We start from the raw sequence: 21,960 nt of genomic DNA on the forward strand, positions 1-21,960 counted from the left end.
AAAATGGCAGTTTAGTGCTAGCTACATCTCTTTGGGACTAAGCTCCAATATTTTAAACTATTAAAATTGTTACAAGAGTGCTTTTAAAGGACACAAATCACAGTAAAGCTTTCTAGTTGAAACTTGCCTTTATGTGGTGCACTAGAATTCAGCTTATATATGTTTTTGGAGTGTCTGATGCTGCCCTCAAACACCATTTTAGCATCTATTTTAGAGCTTTATTATAGTTAATAATCTTACAGGTTTATGCTGAAGTGAAAATACATGGATGTAAGAAGTCAGAATTTATTTTCCTTCAGAAGTGCGAGTGTATGTATGTCTTTGTTCAGATGCAGCTCTGAGTAAATTAATTATTTCTGAGAAGTCTATAGGTTTCTAATGGAATTCATCAGGATTGCCTGGCTTGGCACATGCTGCTTCGTTAGAGGAACTTATAAATTCAGGTGGCTGTGGGTTATTTTATGACATAGCAGTTTTCACCAATGATGTGATGGTCATCTACTCCATGTTTCCTATCAAAGAAATAAATGTGTCCCTCTGCTTGTAAATGCGATGCTGAAGAGTTTATGAGATAGTATCTGTATTAAACCTCTCAAATAGAAGCAGTGTATCTGAAGTGTAAGCTTCACCTCCCCCCAGCATCCTTTGGACTTGTTTTAATAGCTGAAGAAGATCGATCTTGAAATTGTTGAGTTTTATATACAAATGGCGTTTTGGCTTGGTGTTGTATCATCTTTTTTATCCTGGGATGATGAGGATTGTTTCTAGTGGAAGTGCCTTTTATTTACTTCCAAAAATGCCCAGAAAAAAATGGTGAACTCTTACTTGGCCAAAAGCGGCTTTTCCATCTCCAGGAGACAGCACAGACTGCCGGAGAGCATGGCTCTCAACAGAAGCCGTGGGAGCAGGCTACATAAATGAACATGACAGAAGGCAAAAGAGAAACTCCAACTCACCAAACATTTGGGTGTGGTATAAATATGCGCCCTGTCACACGGTCATATCCATGCATACAACTCAATAACCCAATCCATCATTCCCGCATTATTCATCCATCAATTTTTCCTTTTCTTACTAAGCCACAGTCTGGTTCTAGCTTACTTCTTGCTGTCGTTGCTTGCGTACATTTTCCTCTTTCCTGGCTGTATGAAGTTGGAGTGAAGTAATGATCCCAGCAAGCTTAGAAAAAGCAAAGCTATTAACATGGCCCTTTCACTGTTGATTAACATTTGAAGTTTCGGAGAAAGGGATCTAGCCTGTGTAATTACTGTGTGGTTAAAAATCTGTGGAAAATCCATACTAGTGCTTGGAAAATGGAGATGCTAAAGGGAGATCATTAAAGCTAGAAAAAAATACATATTTTTCTGTCCATTTTTCTAAGCAAAGGCAACTAAAACCTACTCTGTAAGGTACTTCTCAGTGTGAAAGGGAAAGACTTTAGTTGTGTTATACAGCTCTGAGCAGAACTGATAGTTAGCTTCCCTGCTTTTGAAAAAATAAGCAAGTGATGTTAATGAGGATAAAGGAGAAGAGCATCATTCAGGAAGATGGAGTTTCCTGTGAAGCCCTTACAGTTTGGAGTCACCAGCCCACCAGAAGCTGGTGGTTGCAGGTGGGTTAATTGGGTTTGGCCAAATTGTGATTGCTGCCAGCTGAGGTTGGCTTCCCTGCCTGCAGCCCCTCCTTCTTTCTTCTCCTCTTCCTCCTCCTGGGCTGGCTGTGGCTTGGGAAGGAGCAAATTGGCTCCCTCATCTCCTGGTGCTGTGCGGTCCTGCTGTGTCCAGACCCATGCAAAAAGCCACGAGGTAGGGAGGGAAGGCGGGAGGGGTGGGAAGAGGCAAATGAGAGAAAGCGGCATAGGCCAAAGCGTTAGGCTGAGGCCTTTGAAAGGCGTTCGCCAGGTCAGTGGTGTGGAGGTCGCCTGAGATCTTTTAGGAAGGGTGATGAAGAGAAATTGGGGTCTCCTCCACTAGCCGTCCTGCAGTCCCCAGAGCACTGTGGAGGTTACTCCCTGGCTACATCTCCGCTGGCAGAGCAGCTGTCCACCAAGCTTCTAACACCCTGTGGTTCAGTCACTGGTTTCCATCCGTCCCCCTGCTCTCAGCGGTGGGCACGTTCTCAGTCTAGCAGGAGGCCTTTCTGCATGGTTTTCCCTTGGTTTCTCAGGGGGTCTTTTTGTTCCTTTGTCATCCTATGTGAGTGATGTGGAAGTGTGGGGGAAAAGTAGATTTTTATTTAACATTTGCACTAGAGCAGGACTGCTGGGCCCTGCGTATGGCATCCTGTGGTGCGCCGCTGCTCTGAGGGTGTGCTAGGAGTGAGCCCTCTCTCGGTACGAGCTGCTCCTTTGCTCGGCACCTCATCTTTCAGCAGGCAGGCCTAGATGCTGGGTTCCTATCACTTTTCCTTCTGTGCCCGCGTTGGTAGTGTCTCTGACCTCGCTGGCGGAACACGTGATGGAGGATGTGGGGCATGTTGGCTGCAGAGAGGCTCGGCAGCCTCTGAGGCCCAAAACCCCACCATCTGTAAGGTACGGTCATGTTGGAAAGCTGGATGGATCTGGCAGGGTGCTCGGACAAGCAAAATGGCCTCTGGAGGAAAACTTGATGCTTGTCTCCTTGCCTGCAATGTTGACCCTTTTTTTTTTTCCTTTTTTTTTTTTTTTGTTGAGCATTGACCAGTTTTGGTGCTGTCCTTGAGGGCAGCCGACTTGCAAGGTGTGCAAGGTGTGCCGGCACTGCGAACAGCCGGCATGTACTTTGTGTAACGGGTAAAATCTGTTGGGTTAGAGCTGAACAGCTCTGACTTAGCTCTGGATCGTACCCAAAATAAAGCTGCTCAGGTTTGTCGAAGGGGTAGTTGCTGATTGCTTTAGCTTCTAAAATTTCTTTGGGAAGAGGGCTGCTTTTTGCTGGCTGCCTGTGGGGTGAGTCTGGTCGGACACTTACATTTCACTGCATAGTCTTTGTGCTGCAGCTGGGGCTCCTAAACTAGCTCCTAAAGAAATTGCCCATTCCACCTAGCAAGTGTTTCCTGTTACGGTGATTTGGGGCATGGTGATGTCCTCCTTGCCTCGTGGGGGGGGAGGGGGGGGAAAGGAGCCTTTTTTGTCAGTTTGCCATAGGGAGGAGGTGGTGTGTTTTAGACTGTTCTGTGTTTTTGATGGGTGTGGATGTTCTGATGACCTTCCTGAGCTAAACAGGTACCATGTAGCTGCTGGTGACTGGAAAGGACTGTCCTTCTGGAGGTCTGATCCCTTACAGGTTTGTGGTCTTATTTTTGTAACAACTGCTATCCGAGACGCTCAAGAAATCACCATTTAACCAAACTAGTGAAACTATGTGGTTTTGCCTTGAGAGATTTCCCCACCAAATCTGTTGGTCTTGTCCCTTCTCTGGGTTGTGCGTGAATGCCAGCATTGGCTCTCTCCTGCAGCATTGGTCGAGCCACAGTAAGTGAGGAAGAACTCCCGCCTCTTCTAATTTTTTTTGGCAGAAGGGAGGAAGTGGTAGATACCAATCTTCCTCTCTCACACATCCTTCCACTCGCATCTTGCTGCCGGCCACCCAAACTGTCCCCTAGAGATGCTACTCCACCATGACTAATTTCCTGGCTTTTATTTTGAAAATGCAGTCATCAAAGTTGTGCAGATCAGCTGGGGCAAGTTCCAGCCTCGTTTGTGTATGAAAACCTAGAAAGCATACTTCTGGGAAGAGGTGTTGGAGATGGGCTAGGGTTTGGGTGGTTTTTGTGACTTGAAGACAGGGAGGGCAGTAGTGAATGTTGAGGATTTCAATAATTTAATTGGTGCACCTTGATTTCAAAATCAAGACTAAGTGCACTGGAAGTAGTAGATGCAAACTCTGCCAGGTACAAAGACTAACCAAGGCTGTAATCATAAAAAACTTATACTGTTAATTATAATGCCATAAAAGCTCTGAGTCTGATTGGCGAGATGATCCACCTGTGTAATAAACATTACCATGTCTTTCCTCTGCTGTTTATACAAATATTTTTGTTGGTGGTATTTTGTGGACAGCACTACTTATGTGACTGTGCGTGTTAGACATAACTCTGTTGATTAAACTTCCTTGAAGAAATATTTTAACTAATAGATGTACAAGCATGTGAATTTAACTAATTCTTTATGCATTGTTTTCCCAGCTATAAAAATGTTCCAGTTAAGGAAAATATTAACTTTTCTCAGCAAGTAAATACTACTCTAGGGACAAGATTTTGTGTTTTCTTGTGTTGTGTGGTTTTTCTTTGGGATCTGTGTGTGTTTTAAAGAAGAATGCTAACTGAATAAAAACACTTGCTTGAGGTATTGGTGATTTGGTAATGTAAGGTCAGATATTTATATTTATTGTGTGCCACTTGTTTAAAAACAAACAAAGGCTAATATGTGTTTCATGTATATATACAACTGCAGATGTAAAATACAAAGCACAGAGTAGAACAATAAAAGTAAGCTTTAATTATAGTAGATGCACTGAATTAACTGAGATGCCTGGGGAAGCAAATTTAGAAAGACAAGAATTAAGACAGGTCCCTCCTTTATCTGAGCAATTCAAAAGTCAGAAATCAGCTAGAATTACATTTTTAAGGCTAGTATAGTTTCAATATCTGAAAACCATTTTTACCAGATTATGCATTTATTGGTGGAGCTATAAATAAATGCAGAATAATTTTACTGAATTCCGTGGAGTTTCTGCAGATCGGCATCAGCCCAATGGCTCTCGGAGTCTGCCCTCACTTCCTCCTCGGCTGGAAAAGCCAACCCAGTTCTTAAAAACTGCGGGGAAACTGGCTGGGCATTAATCTTAGATAACTGGGTTCTTGGTGTGGGTTTTTTTTTTAATGTGTGTGATTTTGTTTTTTTAAATTAAAAAAAAAAAAATCTTTTTCAAACAGATTTCTTCCAGCATTCCTAGGAAACAATGGTTAACTAAGGAGTTTCCTGTCACCAGCCTTAGTCCCAGCATTTGACTCCAAAAAAGCAAAATACAGACACCCCCTCAGCCTCTCAGAAGCCTACCTGAGCCCTGCAGACAGCCTCTGCTTTCCTGCGGCCACCCCAGCCTGAGCACCCCTGAGGGGAGTCTGGAGCACAGAAAACTTAGCGGTTTGGTAAATGAAGTAAGGGGGAAAGTAAAGTTCCCACTGTTCCAATGTGGGAACTGAGAGAGAAGCAACAGGGCTGGCTGTATGTTAGTCTGAAAACAGGGTTAGGAAGTTCCTTGGATGGTACGAACCCAGCTTTTTGCAGGGAACTGCTTTTAGATTGCCTAGCTCTTTAGGAATGGGTTGATACCGTTTAATTTCAGGGAATAGTGAGTCAGTCCGTTACCCAAAATAACACTTTTGTTAAAGCCTTGCCCTGGTGTAAAATATTTGAAGTTCTAAAAAAACCAAAAAAAACCCAAAAAACAACCCACTTTTTTTTTTTCTTCCTCCTTCTTTAAAATTGTCTCCAAGATCTGACAGCAAGCTGTGAAATGGTTGTGACACTCACTATCTTGACTTAAGGCTGTATCAAGACTTCACTCCAGGGAGTGCAATCATGCGATAAGCAGACTAGTCAAACATGTCTTAATTGCTGCATTTAGATGCTTTCTGGGGCCTTCTCCTAGCAGGGTTTTGCAGGATCAGGACCATGAATTAGCTCCTCCATACACTGCCAGTGACCCCTGTCTGAATAGGGTAAAGAAAAAAAATAGTATGCGTGCTCGTAGAGACATAGTAAATAAGAGGGCAGTTCACCTTTTATTTTAACTCCTGGCAGTGCGGGTTTTATTGAATTACTGTTAAAAGAGGCTTGGTGAGATGTAAAACGGACTTGTCCCGACTTCCTCTGATGATCCCAGCACTGAAGTGCTGTGGTGCCTGTCCTGTGTTTCTTGGGTTAAGAAAAGTAAAGTGGGACAGCAGAAAGTGAGGATGTAAACTGTGCTTACTCCTCAGAAGCAGCAGGAAAATAATGACATGGCTGTTTTTTCAAACTTTGAGCAATCTTAAATTTATGTAGCCATTTTCATCATATCTATTTCATGAAGAAAAATGTGTATATTCTGTAGTGCTTGATGTGGTCATATGCTTAGCTTTTTACAGTGGTGGTTTATATGGACATGGTAACTGCTTTGACATTGTGTTTGTTTTATTACAGACCTGATTAGTTGGGAGGGAATGGGAATTACAAATTTTAATAACAAGTACTGGCAGTATTTCCCGCCTCTCCCTCTCCCCCCCATCCATTTAAATATCTTCTCCTCTTTTTATGTGAAGTCTGGGCATGTTATCCACTAAAATAGTAGTATATAAGACAGTTGTCATTCAGTATTTTGTGTAGTAATCTGTTTCAGCAAAAAAAGGGCTGTGAAGCTTTTAATAAAAAGTTAAAAAAAAAGTTCTGAAAGTTCTGTCTCTGGAATCCCATTTTTTTTCTTTTGAAATTTTTACTTGTTGGTGTAATTCTCTTCAAGAGGTTCTGCTGCTTTCAGAAAAAAATGATGCTCAGTGAATATCGTGGGATAATACAGAAGCTTTTGTAGGATGTGCACTGACCTACCTAAGAAACCCAAGAGAGATAATTACAACCTTTCTTAGTCTACATGTAAATGCACTTTGCAAACGTTTTTCCATGCAAAGAATGTGAACCAGTTACATTTTGGAGTCTATTTCTATATGGAAAATGGACTGTAAGAGAGATGCCTATTTCAGGCAATTTTTGACGAGTTCCAGATTAAAAAAAAATTATAGCATATTAAATTATTAGGCATCTTTACTAGGTTGTAAGGAAGATTTATGCTGTAATGAAATACTGCTGCAACCCAGTTTAGAACTTGACAAATCCAGTTTTATAGGGCTGAATTATAAGGGATACCTCATTATTTGAGGCGAAAACTTTTTATTGTTATTTTTGGCACCCTGGTCTCCTCTTTGGTTGGGCTGTGCTCTGTAGGAGCTGCTTTGGGCAAGATGTCTCAGCTGATCCTTTTTCAAGGGAGCTGTGCAAGATGAAGTCATAATTAAGGATCACATCCTGGCAAGCCTTTCTTACCACATGTGGTCACTGATTTCAAGTTAAATGCTTGCAGTCCTCATTGCTCCTCTGGGTCAGAAATGTAGGTCTCCTTAAAAGCGCAGACTTCTACTTTATTGTAGATGAATTGAAGATATTCCTTACTGATAGTGTATATCAGATATTGTCTACTGATACTGTATATCAGATACTGTATATACAGTATCAGTAGCTATACAAAATTTAGTTACACCAAAATTACATGTATACTGCTTGCTTGCTTCTTCTAGGAAAAAAAAAAGCCTCTATTCTTTCTGTCTGCATACAGACCTCTTGATTGCTTCTTGCTTTAAACTCAAAGCATGCCCTTGTGCAATGTATTCAGAGTGTGACCTGGCATTATGGCTTGCAGCAGACAATAGGGAATGTCACAAAAAAACCATCATTTGCTCAATTTAGGAAGTCTACCCAAAATTTTGCGTAGCAAATACCTCTTTAACCATCTTTTGAGACTGCTTGTGGTATTCTTATGTTGCTGTTCACAGGTTCTCAGTTGAGAAACAAAACTGGAAACAAACTAAGTTTGTGCATTTGACTAAACTGAAGAGCAAATTTTAGCTGGAAATAGTATTTCTTTATAGGGTAATAAGTTTCTTGTGTGCAGCATTTCTGTTTCCCCACTGCCCTGGCATGCAAAGTGATTGATCTTAAGCAAATTACATGCACTTGTAACTACAACCATATATGTGCACATACGGGAGCATGTGACAAAGGAAAACAAAAACGCAGGGTTTGAGCTCAGCTGGTAAATCTTTCGGGAACCTTTTCTCCTTGTTCCTGGGAGAGAGAAGTCTCAACTTCTCCTGATGCCATCTGTGTGTTACCTGGCCCTATTGCTCCACAAGTGCTCTTTCCGATGCATTGTGCCTACCACATCGGAGGAGTAGGGCATTGCCGGATGGCTTTTGTGGTCAGGTATAAGTAAAAAATGAAGTGTTTACGTTTAGGACAATCTTATCTTGAGTACTTAAAATGACTTACCAGTAAGCACAGCTTTAAAAGTTTAGGAAGAGTCAGTTTGGTGTGTGTTGAATGTGCACTATGTTATGTGCTTAGGTTCAACTGTAAACCATTTGCTGAGTTCTAGTGACTCTGATTTTAGTCTTCCCTCTCCCCCTCCCCCCCCACCCCCCCCCGGGTTTAGACATCAATAGCCAAGTGTTTCGCCTCTATGTAGCCTGCAGTTGCACTTTTTGCTGATGTAGTTATCAGATCAAATTATTTATAAAATGAGGACATCCTTTTGGACGTCATGTGTAAACAGTCTTAAATATGTGCACAGGCAGAGAGATTCTTGGCTGTTGATCCACAGTTGAAACCCAAATATTAATAAATACTAACATTAAATAGTGGTTTTTTTTTTTTCCCCCCCTCAATCTTTAAGTTTTCCCTTTAAGGCTCAGATTTCTTCTCTAGATTACCTGGAGAAAAACTTTCACCTTGCCCTTGATCAAGTTACTAGTTGCAGTATGTCTCTGTACCATGATTTATCAAGAGTTAGGGTGAGCAAGTGAACTTTTTCAGAGTGGTTCCTACAGGGCAAGTATTAGTGTAATTGAAACCATGGCTGCAATTGCTGGCGTGTTCATTTGAGGGTAGGATCTGCCATCTTCAGGCAATATGATGACTCCAGGTCTGTTAATTTTGGAATTAATGGTGAGAGCTGGAAGCCTGCCGCCAGCCCACCAAGGTGCCATTTAAAATTTCCTTTGAGCAAAGTTGGTGTTGGACTTTGCTGCTTATTTGTAAGACATCTCAACAGGCAACAAAATGCTCCTCTTGTAGTAGGGATTTGGGGGTGGTGGGGATAGACTCTCAAAATCAGAGGTGGCTGGTGTTGCCTCAGGCCCCTGCAGCGGCGAGACACTCTTTTTGCTCTCTCTGTTGCACCTTTTTGCACGTGATGTGCTGGAGACCTGGGAGGTGCCCATCAGAGCAGCTGCCTTCAGCTGGAAGTGGAGATGGGAAAGCAAGAAGCGGGATGCTGTAAAGCAGGGGCTGAGAAAGGTGCATCTTACATAAGTTTTAAAGGCACCCACTGCTGCCAGGACAACTTCATTTGTGTGTTTGTTTTAGCTTTCTGGCTCTTTTTTTTTTTTGGCCTTTTTTAACAAAACTTCAAACATCCTCTTAGCCAATGATAGCAAGGTTTGCAAATCAAAACCAAATCTGAGCATAGCACTACACTTGAGTGAGCTGTGCTAATCTAAGACAAGCTTCTGTTTCCTGCTTAGAGCTTCTCCCCCATGCTCTCGTTTGGCGCATGTTACAGTACTGCGTGCTGACAGACACCTTTAAGACACAAATCAGTTAAAGAAGTGTGTGTGTGTGAAATACCTCGGTATTTCATATGCTTATCGGCTACCTACTCGTGGTTAGGAAGTAGCTGTTTAGAGTCAGGTAGGCTACGGAGGAGTCCTACATTTGTGAATTAACATACATAACGGCGTGGTCTTGGGTCCTTTTTGTGTGTTCCTATCAGACAAAAAATGTAATCTGCTAATAAAAGTAATCCCCCTAAGAAGTCATACAGTGCAAGCAGTGAGTGAGCAGAATATTTTAGGTAGCAAATATGTTGAACTGATACAATCCTGAGTAATCCAGCTCTGCAGTTTGCATAAAAGCAGCCCCTTAAAGACCCTGTGGTCTCGTCTTCCACCAGCGACTCAATGACTGACTTTCACTTTCCTTATGGTAAGAGAATCGATAGAGAAGAGAATTTGCTATTAGTTCTTTCTCTCTACATTTTTCTAGACAGTTTGGCCTCCACAAATTGTACAGCCTCCCTTTTCTCTGCGTGGGAGAGTACAGACTGCTGCTGGAGGCAAGGAGAAGAGATTAACATTCATCTGTTCACTCCTCGCTCTCTTTTCCATCCCGTGGGCATGGGAGACTTACGAATGTGCCGCTCCTTTGCGGAGTGTTTCTACTCGTTGCCCTGATGAGAAGACCACAGAGGCACCGGTAAGGTTGTGTGAGTTTCACGTTGCTGATTATATAGGCACATGAAAAAGCCGAGTGCTGTGGCTCCCTAGAAGAGGTCAGAGAGGAAGATGGAAGGACCGGTATAAGCCTTAGGTCGCTCACTTGCTAAGAGTGACCATGCGCATTGAGGGACCGATGCAAAGTCTGCCTCCTCACTTGGGTCTTTCATGAAAAGTAGTATGAGTTTATTTTGCAAGAGTTCTGTTTTGAGCAGAGATATTTATTTCTTTGTTTCTTACTCTGTTTTTTAATGTTGCATGTATAGCCAGGAAATCTGATGGGGAATATGGGGAAACAAATGTTTGGGTTTTTTAAAAAAAAAAAAAAAAAAAAAAAAAAAGAAAAAAGAAAAAAAAGGTCTTTGCTGGTGTAGAGGCTAAAGCTGATACTGTACAGTCATAGCAGTAGTTGATAACATTCAAATGCAGGATCAGGAGATTTAGTTTCACTTTGTGGCATTGGCAGGGACAGGAAAGGTCTTGCAAACATGTTTCCGAATCACCCTGCCGCAAGGGGAGCTCTCAGCTGGCGTTGCCCTTCAGTATCCGTTTAGCCTTCACAGGAGACGGGTACCAAGGTGGGTGCACACCATGAGGGGGTGATGTATCTGCTCGTGTCCGCTTCCTTCTGCGTGAGCACCAGCCTCAGGCTGCTTGTGTAGAAACAGCAATCGCCTCATTGTCCCCAGCATCTCCTGCTGCTACCAAATTAGAGGATCTCTCTCAATTAACAGTCAGGCATTCTTTCTCTCCGCCACCCCCCATCCTACTGCGGACTGGTTGATAGTTAGTATTTACTAATTTAGGACTGTGGAAGGTTTGTTCTCAATGAACTGCAATCAGGAGGTCTTGCTCCTCCTTCAATTAATAGCCCCTGCAGGAAAGAGGCGGTGGGCCTCTTCCCATCCTTTCCAGTGCTAGCCACTGCCTAGCGGGATGTGACAAGCCAAGTGCCATTGCCACGGTGGCCTGGAGGGGATGGAGCTGGTGGTGTGGATGGTGATGGCGAGAATCACAGAATCTGGGAAGTCTTATGAGTGTGCAACCAACATCTTGCATGAGGTGGTGAAAGAGTACAAGTGCAGTATTTTTGGAAAGATATGGTGAGGATTTTACCTGGGGTAGCATGCATATTGCTGACAGTGGCAGGGAATTTCTACGGAGCAGCTTGTTGAACTTCTGGAAGGATGTTGCTAACAGGCATCATGTGTGGTGAGGTCAGCACAAGAGGAACAAAACCTCCCATTCAGATAAAAGCAGGGGAAGGGAAACACTGCCACGTGTGGGACTGATCCAGGCTAAACTGGTCCGTGCGGTAGTTTCTGCAGCCCCGTACTATGGGGCTGAGCTTCCCAGCTCAGACAGGTCTACGTTCACGTTCCAGTCAGGCTTTGGGAAAGTAGGAACAGCACCATCTGTGTCCTACTTCATTTGAAAAAGAAAATTAAAAAAAATCTTGAATGCCAGCCATCTGCTGATATCGCATCCAAACTCTATCCCCCCATCTGGGGGCAGAGGAGGGAGATGGTTTGTGTGGGGAGAGGCACCGTTCAGAATGGAAGAGCTGCCTGCACCTGGGGGTGCTGCTGGATCCAGAAACCATCAGAGGAGCATGTGCAGGATGGCTTAGCATCTCTGTCCAGCCACCTTCTGTAGTACCAAAACAGTCCTGCCCAGAGAGAGTGAATCTGAGTCCCATCCTGCTGACAGAGTCCACAACGCTTGGTTTACGTATCATTAAGAGGAGATTCGAGTGTTTCTGTGAAGTGGATGCAGAGTGATGGGGTGGTTAGGGGCCACCATATTGATGGCTGAGACAAAGAGATAGTCATCACTTTTTCCTTGGAGCCTGGTCATTGGGCATAGTGTTGTTTTGGAAACACATTAGGTTGTGGTTTTCTACAAATTGAATATTAAAATAGGCCCACTATCTCGGATGGGAACTAACACGAGCCCTCAGCCGGATGCAGGAAATGATTAGACTTGTTTTTCTTTAATTCTTTTCATCCCAGATCTCCCCAGCAAATGCCCAGTGAATTCTGATTTGCTTATGAAGGTGCTTTTTCTGAAGTCAACATGTCATTTTCCTATGTTGTATTTGTCTCTTACTCTCTATCATAGAAGTTGAGTGCTGCTTCTGTCCTGATAGGTCTGTGAATGTGAACACAAGTAAGGCAGTAGAGAGTTAAAAAAAAAATCTATTCATTAAAATATTTACATTGGAAGCTGCAAAACATTTACTCTGAGTAAAACAAACTTCCCCATTGTTCTTCTATGACTGCTGCAGCTTCTCTGAAAATAGCCAGGAAGAGGTTGTGCTCTGAGGAATTTTACTGGGTTGGTAGGGGAATAGGAGGGTAGGGATACTCAAATGGGCTCTTGGTCAGTGGCCCTCTTTTTTTCAAATCTTTCTGTCACATGGACAAAAGATCTCTTCTTCATAGAAAAAAACAAACCCCTTAGTCATGGAAGTATGTTGTTGTATTATTCTGGTAATGCCAAAAAATAAATGATCATCAGTAGAAGATGAGAAAATGGTATTCACTGGGTGAAGGGTTTATTTTTAGCACTTAAAGTGTACACTAATGTACGCTTAAAGAAAGGGGAAAAAGAGAAGCATCCCAGAGCAGGCAGTTTGGACCCTGGCTCCCAGGCAGACCTCCTGGCTGGGACCCACGTACTAACATCCCCATTTTGCTGGTGGGGAAATGGCAGTGCAATGCGGTGAAGGACATCAGCTTTCTGTGGCACTGAGCAGCTGTGGTTCCCGCTGGGGTCTGTTGGCATCGCGGCTGCTCGGTGTCCAAGGAAAACAAAGCAAGAGTGCAAATCGGGGACATCAGACTACTAAAACACAATGTTGTCTTTGCATCTAGTTTTGTAGTTTAGGCACAGGGATACTCTTACTAGCATCACTATAGGAAAAGTAAGCAAACATGAAAACTATTTGCTTCAAATCATTCCATTCCTGCCATATCTCCCCCCAGATAACTGGATTGAAAAATTAAGGGTTGAGTGTGGGTTTGTTTTTTGTTTTTTAATAGTATTCTCTCATACAGTGTGCCATTTCACTCTTGCACATTTCTGGCCTTTTCCAGCCTGGCACTGGACTAACAGGCTTCTAGGGCTTGTGGGCAGGATGCTGAAAAGCTAAAAGGGTGGTGGGGGGGGTTGGTTTGTTTTGTTTGGTTTTTTAGATCCTTTATTCACATTTCTCACTCTAGGCAGACTCTTACGCTTTTCAAAGTTGTCAGACGGGAGGTCTCTCATAGTGACTCATGGACTGGCTGGATTGCAGCTCATGTCTCCTTTTCTTCATAGTGCCATGGAGAAGTGTTTGTTCAAGCCCGAGTCTATTGTGACTGTAAATTTTATTGGCAATTCCAAGGTTGCAGTTTTGTTGGTTGAGTGTGCAGTACTCTTTCCTCTGATCCCAGGTATGCCAGACTGCGTCATGTTTACCTGTATTATAAAAACATCTTTGTTGCATTGAAAGGTTGGTTTGTAAAGGTGTTAAGAAATTGAATGTACTTGTTCAGGGTAGGCATCATTTAAACTCGTGCATGAGAGCTTTGTTCCATCCGTTTCTTGCATGCTTTACTGTATTTAAGAAAGGCTGCATGCTGACAGTTTCTTGGCCTGGAGATAAAAGGCGCTGCATACCCAGGTTTGATACACTGATGGAAAATTGTCTCCACGATGTATAACACCACTGTGATTATTTCTAGCCATTACCACTGGTCTCATTTTACAACCCTTCACATTATGTAATTTGATGCTCATTTAATTTAATGAGAGGATGCTGCAGACTTATTTATGACTCGGCAGGGCAACCTGTACACTTTGGCCACTTCTGTTATCCTTGCCAAAGGAGGAAGAGCGTGTTTCTTACAGAACATGTTACAACATCTTTAATACCTTTATATTCAGGTTTCCCAGATTGCTGCAGACAGGAGGGTGACTTGCCTGGGGTGTAGATTATACTGGAATGGCAGCAGAATTTTAACTTTTTTTTTTTCTTGAACTGCTTATTAGCCTTTTGTTGTAAGGTTATCAGGAGGTATTAATGGACTTTTCCTTTTGTTCCAGATGGAATTTTATGACTTGCTGGATTCTGAATAGGACGAGGAGATGTGTCTGATAAGGTAAGAGAGAGGGTAAGATAAAAATGTTCCTCCACAAAACAGTCTCACTGGTTTCTTGTTTGGGTTGAAGATAACCGTTTCTTTCCCTGGCAGAACCCTGCAAATAGTTGAGATATTTATTTTTAAGTTACATCTGCCTCTGACCAGAGACCATCTCTGTTCTCTACAGCTTCTGTCCCAGCTCTTTCTCCTCGTGAACTGATGTACAAAGTCCAGAAGACAAAAATGTACGCCTTTCCAGGCATGGGGGTTAGCAAGATAGGTCATGCTCATCCTACTATTTTAGAGCTTTTTATAAAGTAACAGGTGAGGTAGAAGAGTTTTTGTTCAGTTTTGAGATATTGCCCCCCCACCCTTGACATTTGAAAGGTAAAAAGATCTTTGAGCTGTTTTAACTTCTACACTTTAAAACTTGTTTTTCCTGTTGCAGTATTTTTGAATTTTAACTGTTTTTATTAGGACAGAGTATATATGAGTAGAAAACGTCTAGGTTTGAGTTTGAAATGAGTATTTGCTGTTACTAATGTGCTGAAGGAAGCTGTAGGTTTGCTGATTTTTTTTTTTATTTTTAATTTTTTTTTAATAGTGGCGTTTTTAAAAGGCAGTGTTTAGATAGATACTTTTTTTGTTTCAATTTCTGGTTCAGAGGCTTCCACTGGCAGAGAGGAGTAAATGTCTTTAAAACTCTTAGGTGTTGGGATAACCATATTCAAACAAAAACTAGCCAAACACAGTGGAGTATTACATGGGGATTGTCACTGTCTTTCAACTTACGATCCACCCTGCGACTATCCAGCTCTATCACTTATGTCATTTTGTCTCTTCTATCTTCCTGAGCTCTGTGCCATTTACAGGCCTCAAAAATCCCTATTGTTCTTTTTGGCTGTTGGTTGGAAAATGTAGCGGAAACGGCTAAATGCATGATGTCATTGTATGAGGACCAGCACTAAAAGACTTTTTCCTTGGATTCAGAGATTTAGCTCTTGTAGATACTCTTGAGTTTTCGGTTTTTCCATTTAAGTTTTGTTTGCTAAGTAGAGTTACCCTTTGGAGGGTGGCTGCCCAAGCAAGAACCGAAAACTTTGAATGGCTCTTGGCACTGTGTCGAGTATGCAAGAATCAAAGACTTGCTTGCTGCTTGGGTTTTTTTGCAAGTGTTAGGCATTTTGTCCATTCAGACTACCCACTTTCATGCCACTGTTGAATCGTGTTATGAATATTTTATTTAATGGCTTACTCTCTACCTGAATGTGGTCTTGTATGTGTATAGTTGGTAAAATACCGCTCTTCGGGTGAGAGGTCTTGCAGTCTGCAGCGCTATTACACAAAGTACCTCGCATGCATACCTCGCCTGTTATGTAAACGAGCTTCTTCACTTGCACGTGTTTGAACCGGTCTACCTGTGCTCCAAGAACGGGTAATTAAAATTGCTTTCAGGACTTCTTAGAGCGTGTTCAGCCCGACCTGTGCCGGCACCCCTCCGTGCACAGGCAGTTCAGCTGCCATCCCACCGCGTGCCCGCCACCAGCATCGCTGCGGCTGGAGGCTGTGTGGTGCCCAGCACAGCATCACCGCTGGCGTGCATATACTCTCATCGAAAAGCAGCATGGCCAGGATGGGTTTGGTAGAAATGCTGGCGTTCAGGCTGGTTTGGTCTAGCGGATTCAGTTGACTGAGAAGAAGTTTATTTGTCTGGTGTCAGTGCAATGCTGGGGACTTCTTTGGCGTGCACATGGGAGAGCACCTTAGTCGTCCTCACTCAGCTACTAGTGTTTTCCTATGACGTTGCTCCTCATGTATTATATAGTTTATATTATATAGTTTAATTTTAAGTACTCTTCTTCTCTGCAAAGTGGATATGGATAAACCTGTGTGCTGTAACATGGGCAGCTCTTGTGGCACAGCAGCTGGCTGCTGTTGTACTGTGTCTCCTGGGACAAGCTCGCTCTCCCCTTTCCTTATAAAACAACCACTGAGGAGGCTTTGTCTCTAGCAAGTTCTGCAGCTTGAGGCCACGACACTTTCTCTCGCCATGGCTTTATTGCCAGCCCCAGGCACGTACAAATCGTGAGCCAGATCCCTAGCAATTACAGGGCTGGCTTTAAAATGAGATTCCGGGAGGAAGAAGTAGCATTTTCCACTGGCTCTTGTCTTTCGCCTTTAGAAGAAAATATTCTGCCCTTGTTTTGTGTGATACCTTCTCCAAGTTGAAATTAATCCTGAGCTATGAATGTGTATATCTCGTTCTCCTTTCTCTGAGAGGGCTTCGTTTATCCCTTCCCCAGTAGCCTAGGCTGGAGAAGTGCCACTGTCCCACTCCCTGTCCTCCAGCGTTGCAAGAAGCAGCTGTCCTGGTCATGCTCCTTCTCAAGGCTGCAGTTGTCAGGTGTCCCTTGTTCTTACAACTATCCTTTACTGCCTTGGCATCAGTATTATTTTATTTATTTATTTATTTTTAACCCTCTGCTCCCTTTCTGCGTTCCCTCTCCCCACTTACACCTGGGTTTCCATCCTTCCAGACAGGCATCTGGATCCTGCTCCAGGCATGCCCTTAGGTCCTGTCTGTGCCTCCTGCCCGTCTTGTTCCCTTGGTTGCTTACAGTTTTCATGGCTATTTCCTGACCTGTTCCCTGCTGTTCCTTCTTCTGGGGGAGTACTTCTGAAGCACACTGAAACACGTGTTTCTTGCCGCTGTTGCAATTAAAGGGGTTGCTATCTTTTAGTCCCATTTAAAGTAACGAGAGATGGTCCAGTCTGTGCAGGGAGTAATCTTGGTGACTTCCTTGTAATGGCTGGCTTTTGGCATCCATCCTATTGATTATATGATGGGGTCGAATAAAAAAAAAAAAGAATAATAGCTCTTTTAATATGCCTGAAGCCTAATGATGAAATTAAGAGACTTGGCGAGCTTGCAGTGATGTTGATAGGTGCCAGACCTCTCACCCAATATTTTCTTTTCCTTCCCCCATATTTCCCTGTGCCTTTATCTTACTTCCTCCCAAGGAACCCAGAGCCCTTGTGAACTGCAAGTCAAGTTCCACATGAGGTCTACCCGATAGCTCGGATCATAAATATAAAATCGTTCTATGAGGCCTAATCTATTTTCAGAGGTACGTTTATGAGATAAAAATTACTTTGATCGCTGAAACGGCATTGTGTCATTTTTGGAAGGAAATGACAAGGAAGTAACTGTTATCAGGCCTATTTTAACCCGCCGTTAGCTTAGACCTGACGGATTGCAGCTCCAAAGTCACTTGCCTTAACAGTTCCAGATTAGGTTGCCAATTAATATTGATTATCTGAAAAACAGAGGTTGATGTATATTCTATTATTAATAGCTGTTAATGCACTTTATAATAGCAGTCTGTTTTGCAAACATTTTCTGGTTGTTCTTTTTTAATGAGTCTTGGCAGTGAAAACCCTGGTTTAACACATGCAGAACTACAGTAACTCGTTGAAGTATTTGTGGTTTTTTGCATTTTGGGTGTGTTTTCGTTGTTTTTTACTAGGAGTAACACTTGATTTTGAGACCAAATTGAGACAAAGTCAATGAATGATTTCTGTCTAAACTGGTGCATTGTGGTTTCTTCTTGTGTTAGTGCACGTCAGTGCAAAACTCTTGCATCACTGCTAGATGAGTTTTAATAACTTCCTTTGACATTGCTTATGAATATTTTTGTCTCCACAGAAGCCATCTTAGAAAATCTTTCAAAATAAGAAAGCCAATTTGAATAAAACAGTAACAGGTAATTTGAGTTCCTTTTCTTGTGCTGTTTAGCTGTTTTGTCACAATATGTGGAAAGCACCTGGGAAGCACAGGGAGAAAAATGGGAAATCTCTCATGCATAAGGAAAAGCCTCTAGATAACAAAGTTGGGGGGGGGGCGGGGCGGGGAGAAAATATCTACGTAAATGTAGACATCAAGGTAAATGCTTTTTCCTTTTCTTTTTCTTCCAGAAAATTTGGATATTTGCACAATCTGATGTTGCAAGTTGTAAATGTTTAACACTTCTAAAAGAATAAATTACTTCAGTGCCTGCATGTGTAGATAACTGTCAGCTTCAAAGGATCAAGTGAGTTGGAAGGAATGTCTGGAGAACTCGGTATAGGCAGATACCAGGTGGAATATAGAAAGCAGGGGAATACATTCAACTAATATAACAGAGGCCTAGATGTAAGTTTATATATGAATTAAGACTAATCATGTTATGAAAAGCAAATTTCTGTGGTTCTGCTTTTAATGTAAAAGTGGAATACTCACTTCCCCCTCCCCATGTCTGTCACATTGGGTTTCCCAAGCTGCTTGTTATAAGAATTGTGCTGCTTCTACAAAAATTGAGATGGAAAATTAACCTATTTAATACTTTTCAAACTACCCTTACAAAAAAGGCCACCTTTTGCTGTAGAACATCCTCGTTAGCTGGCTGATTCTGTAAGATGTAACTTGGCACTCTTGACTAAGCAATTAAGAGAAACTGAAATCAGTACTGTAACATGCACATTAAAGCTATAGGGCTAAGATGGAAAGAGCCATTTCAGCTTTTTCTTGAGAAGTGAACTGATCTGAAGTTCCCCTCAGAGTACGTAAAGTACAAACAAGATGGGGTGTAGCGTTGCAGTCTCTGGGATGTATGTTGCCGTCTTTCACCCCACCCCGCTCAGTGAGCCAATGCAGGGTACTAAACCTGGCAAAACCACTAGCTCTGACTTTGCCTTAGGGTTATTTTTCTGACCCAATTTCTCCGGGCTCCAGTGGGCACGCAGGCACAAGGGGAGTGTCAGGGCAGACCCTGGGTATTGCAGCTGCCCCTTCGAGCTGGGTACCTGCTGGAGCAGGTCAGCAGGGTGATGCGGGCATCACTGCTGCTGCTCATCGCTCAGCCCACCACCCTGGCTGGATGCACCCTTCTTTTTCCTTCTCTGATGTTGGTGGTGTGACTGGAGCTGGGAGGCATGGCATGGGGAGCAGGTGACCCTCTACCTGGTGAGCGCGCAGGGTACCAGCTCTGCGGGTACGGGGCAGCCGCCAATTTCAGTGCTTGAAAATAGTGCTGGCAGCCAGGAACTTCTAACTGCAGCTCTGCTAATGACTGGTGTTGTGGTTTTGGGCAACTCCCTTGGTTGTCTTTGAGTCAGCTCCCCTGTCAGTAAAAAAGGTATGATACTCCTTTGTAACTTATGTTGAAATGATTAATTATTGTGCTTCAGATGTCAAGGTCCTGCCATGTATTGTTACCATTGGTATGGAGAGGCCTCTTGGCTTTTGTTAAGAAACCCTCGCTCCAAGAACACAACAGGTTGTGGGGACTGTTTTGGGTTTTTTCCCTGTTAACTTATGAAACAGATCAGATTGACTCTCAGTACCGAAGTGCTAACCACCACTACCGACCATTTGAGTCTTGGCCCCATCTCCTCCCCTTTTCCTTCCCCTCTGCAACTCCCTTCCTGGCTGTCCACTCTTCATATCAAACCTTTCCTAAATGAATTAAAGACAGGGTGTCAGATAAAGTTAAAGAGGAAATTTTAGCTGAGGCTGAAGGTGAAATCCTAGCATGAGGCTAAGGGTTTGCCGCTGGTGTAGCGAGATAGAGGAACGTTCTGCTTTTTTCTCTGAAACCCACTCCGTGTGGAGGCCGTGCAGTTTCCAGGCTCTGGCTTGGTTGCCAACCTGAGACATGCCATAAATTGCTGGGTTTTTTTTTTAAAAAAAAAAAAGTCTAAAAATAATGTTGGGGGCAGCCCAGTGAGTGAAAAATTGCAAAATTCACATATGAGATTAAACTTAACTTAAAAACCCCTAGATATTTAAATTAAAGGAAAATATTAGTTAAGGTACCCAGACAGAGCTCTGAGAACAGCAGAACCTTGTTTGCTCTTAATCTCCCACAAAAAATGTGCTCTCTGTGTTCATGATTGACCCCCAGCTGCAGGTGGTAACTTCTTGCTTCTGTTCAAAGAGCTGATGTGTTAAGGAGGTGATGGATCTCCTTAGTCCACCCATTTGGGTGGTGAGGTTGTATGGGGCTGGCAGCTGTCGATGTTCCTGCTGGGTGGGTGCTTGTCTGCAGCCCAGGAAGCAAAGCCAATTGTGACTCTTGTTTACTCTCTCGTTGCCCTCTTGATGCTCGGCCAGTGCGCCTTGAAATTACAGGGGCTACTCATGACTTGTGGACTTCATAAACTCCAAGGAATGGACTTTAGTTTTAGAAGACATATTCTGTGAAATAAATTTGTAGATCTCTGTCCCCAGAATGAGCTTCTGGTGTCTGTTCATCCTGTCTTACTAGAGCAGATCATGAACTTTCACTCAGTAATTTCTACAGTGAGTCCATATCTTCTGTTGTTACTGTGCAGAGATGCCCACTCTTGACTATAAATGACAGAAGGAGACACGTCGCAGTTGTAAACTACAATGATTTCCCTCTGGAAGGATTTTAGGCAATTCTATTTTGTGCTATAGAAATTCTTACGTGTTTTGTGCATGATTGTAGTAGTAGTATGGCAAACTTTTTTGTTTCTCTTTATCCATGGAGGGATGTAATATAGTGCATTGTCCAGGTGTTTTTGTTTAATGCAAGTTGCTATGAGTTAAAAAGTGGAGAGAGGAAGATCTGGATATCGTAAGCTTTGGTGCTCAGATCTGACGTGAGTGATTCTGCTTGGAAAGCACTTCATGTTTCTCGTTTAGCCACACAAAAATTTGCGTCTCCAGCGCCAATTAACATTAGCTAGAACAGCAGAACAGTGGATCACAGTCTGTCCTGGAGCTCTGGGAAAAGCCTTGAATACCATGAACTGAGGCTGTGGAGCACTTTGAAGACAAATGAACTTTGATTTTAATATTCTGATGGTACGTAGGGAGCAGCCAGTGCTTCTGAAGAGATGTGCTCGAAGAGCCATACTGGTTGGAGTTACCTAAATGCAGAGGTCTGTATTTCTGAACGGATAACTTTGCTGCAAAGTGGGGAAGATGTAAACGCCAGACGAGTTGTACAGGGTTTTAGTCAGCTGGATAAGATAGGAAGTGCTTCTTATGGATACTACATTTTGCAAGCTTGCTGTCGATGGGTTTCTGAGCATACTACACATCATATCAACCAACTGTAACTATGTACAAGTCAGGCAGAGGAGATTAATTCTGAACTCTTCAAAACTTTTTCCTCTGCCCAGCAGCATCTTTTGGGGGCCTAGTTTTGGCTAATGTATTCTTTATCTTCTGAGTAAATTTTGGTAGAGACATTTAGCCATTTTGTTGGAAAGTCACTGATAACCATTATCCTCTTTGATAAGCCAAATATGCAGACTTTTTAAACTCTCGATATAAGATGTATTTTCTGAATCTTCAGCTGTTCTTGTGGTATTTTCTTTTCTGAAGTGAATAGATGAGAAATGCATGTTGCCCTTGCTGTTGTTATTCTTTAGATAATACTCTCCCTCCCTGCCTTGCCTTACACAAAATAATGTTCTTATCCGTCCAAAGGCTATGTTTCCTTGCTTAGCTGCAGATTCGCGCAGGAAGTTTAGCGTCTAGATTGTGTCTGTGGTGACCCCCAGTCTTTTTTACAGGATTGTTGCCTTTCCGAATGCAATTCCTCAAGGGTAACTTTTGCGGTTCTTTTTTTATTCCTAGGAGTTTGTAACTTTGTGTTATTGCTGTATTAAAACCAGCTGTTGTTCAGATAAACTATAGCTAACAAAAAATATACTTTACCAGAAAGTAATCTGATTCAGTTTTTGCTTGCCGTTGCTC

General features: G+C 42.7%; 1 protein-coding gene across 19 annotated transcripts in view; it reads left to right on the top strand.

Annotated features, from left to right (window-relative positions):
* TRERF1 (transcriptional regulating factor 1) overlaps positions 1-21,960 on the top strand; it is a 101,064-nt gene that overhangs the window by 15,158 nt on the left and 63,946 nt on the right. For 12 of the 19 annotated variants that reach the window (XM_075146959.1, XM_075146967.1, XM_075146974.1 and 9 more), the window contains 4 exons: positions 14,155-14,210; positions 17,214-17,320; positions 17,899-17,956; positions 18,168-18,384. The gene's annotated coding sequence lies outside the window, so the exon portion shown is untranslated. Of the gene's footprint in view, positions 1-9,835; positions 10,046-13,386; positions 13,503-14,154; positions 14,211-17,213; positions 17,321-17,898; positions 17,957-18,167; positions 18,385-21,960 lie in introns of all 19 variants that reach the window. The other 7 variants (XM_075146971.1, XM_075146969.1, XM_075146972.1 and 4 more) reach the window with 5 other exon arrangements.

Source organism: Calonectris borealis, chromosome 3 (assembly GCF_964195595.1).
Source record: "Calonectris borealis chromosome 3, bCalBor7.hap1.2, whole genome shotgun sequence".
Lineage (NCBI taxonomy): Eukaryota > Metazoa > Chordata > Aves > Procellariiformes > Procellariidae > Calonectris > Calonectris borealis.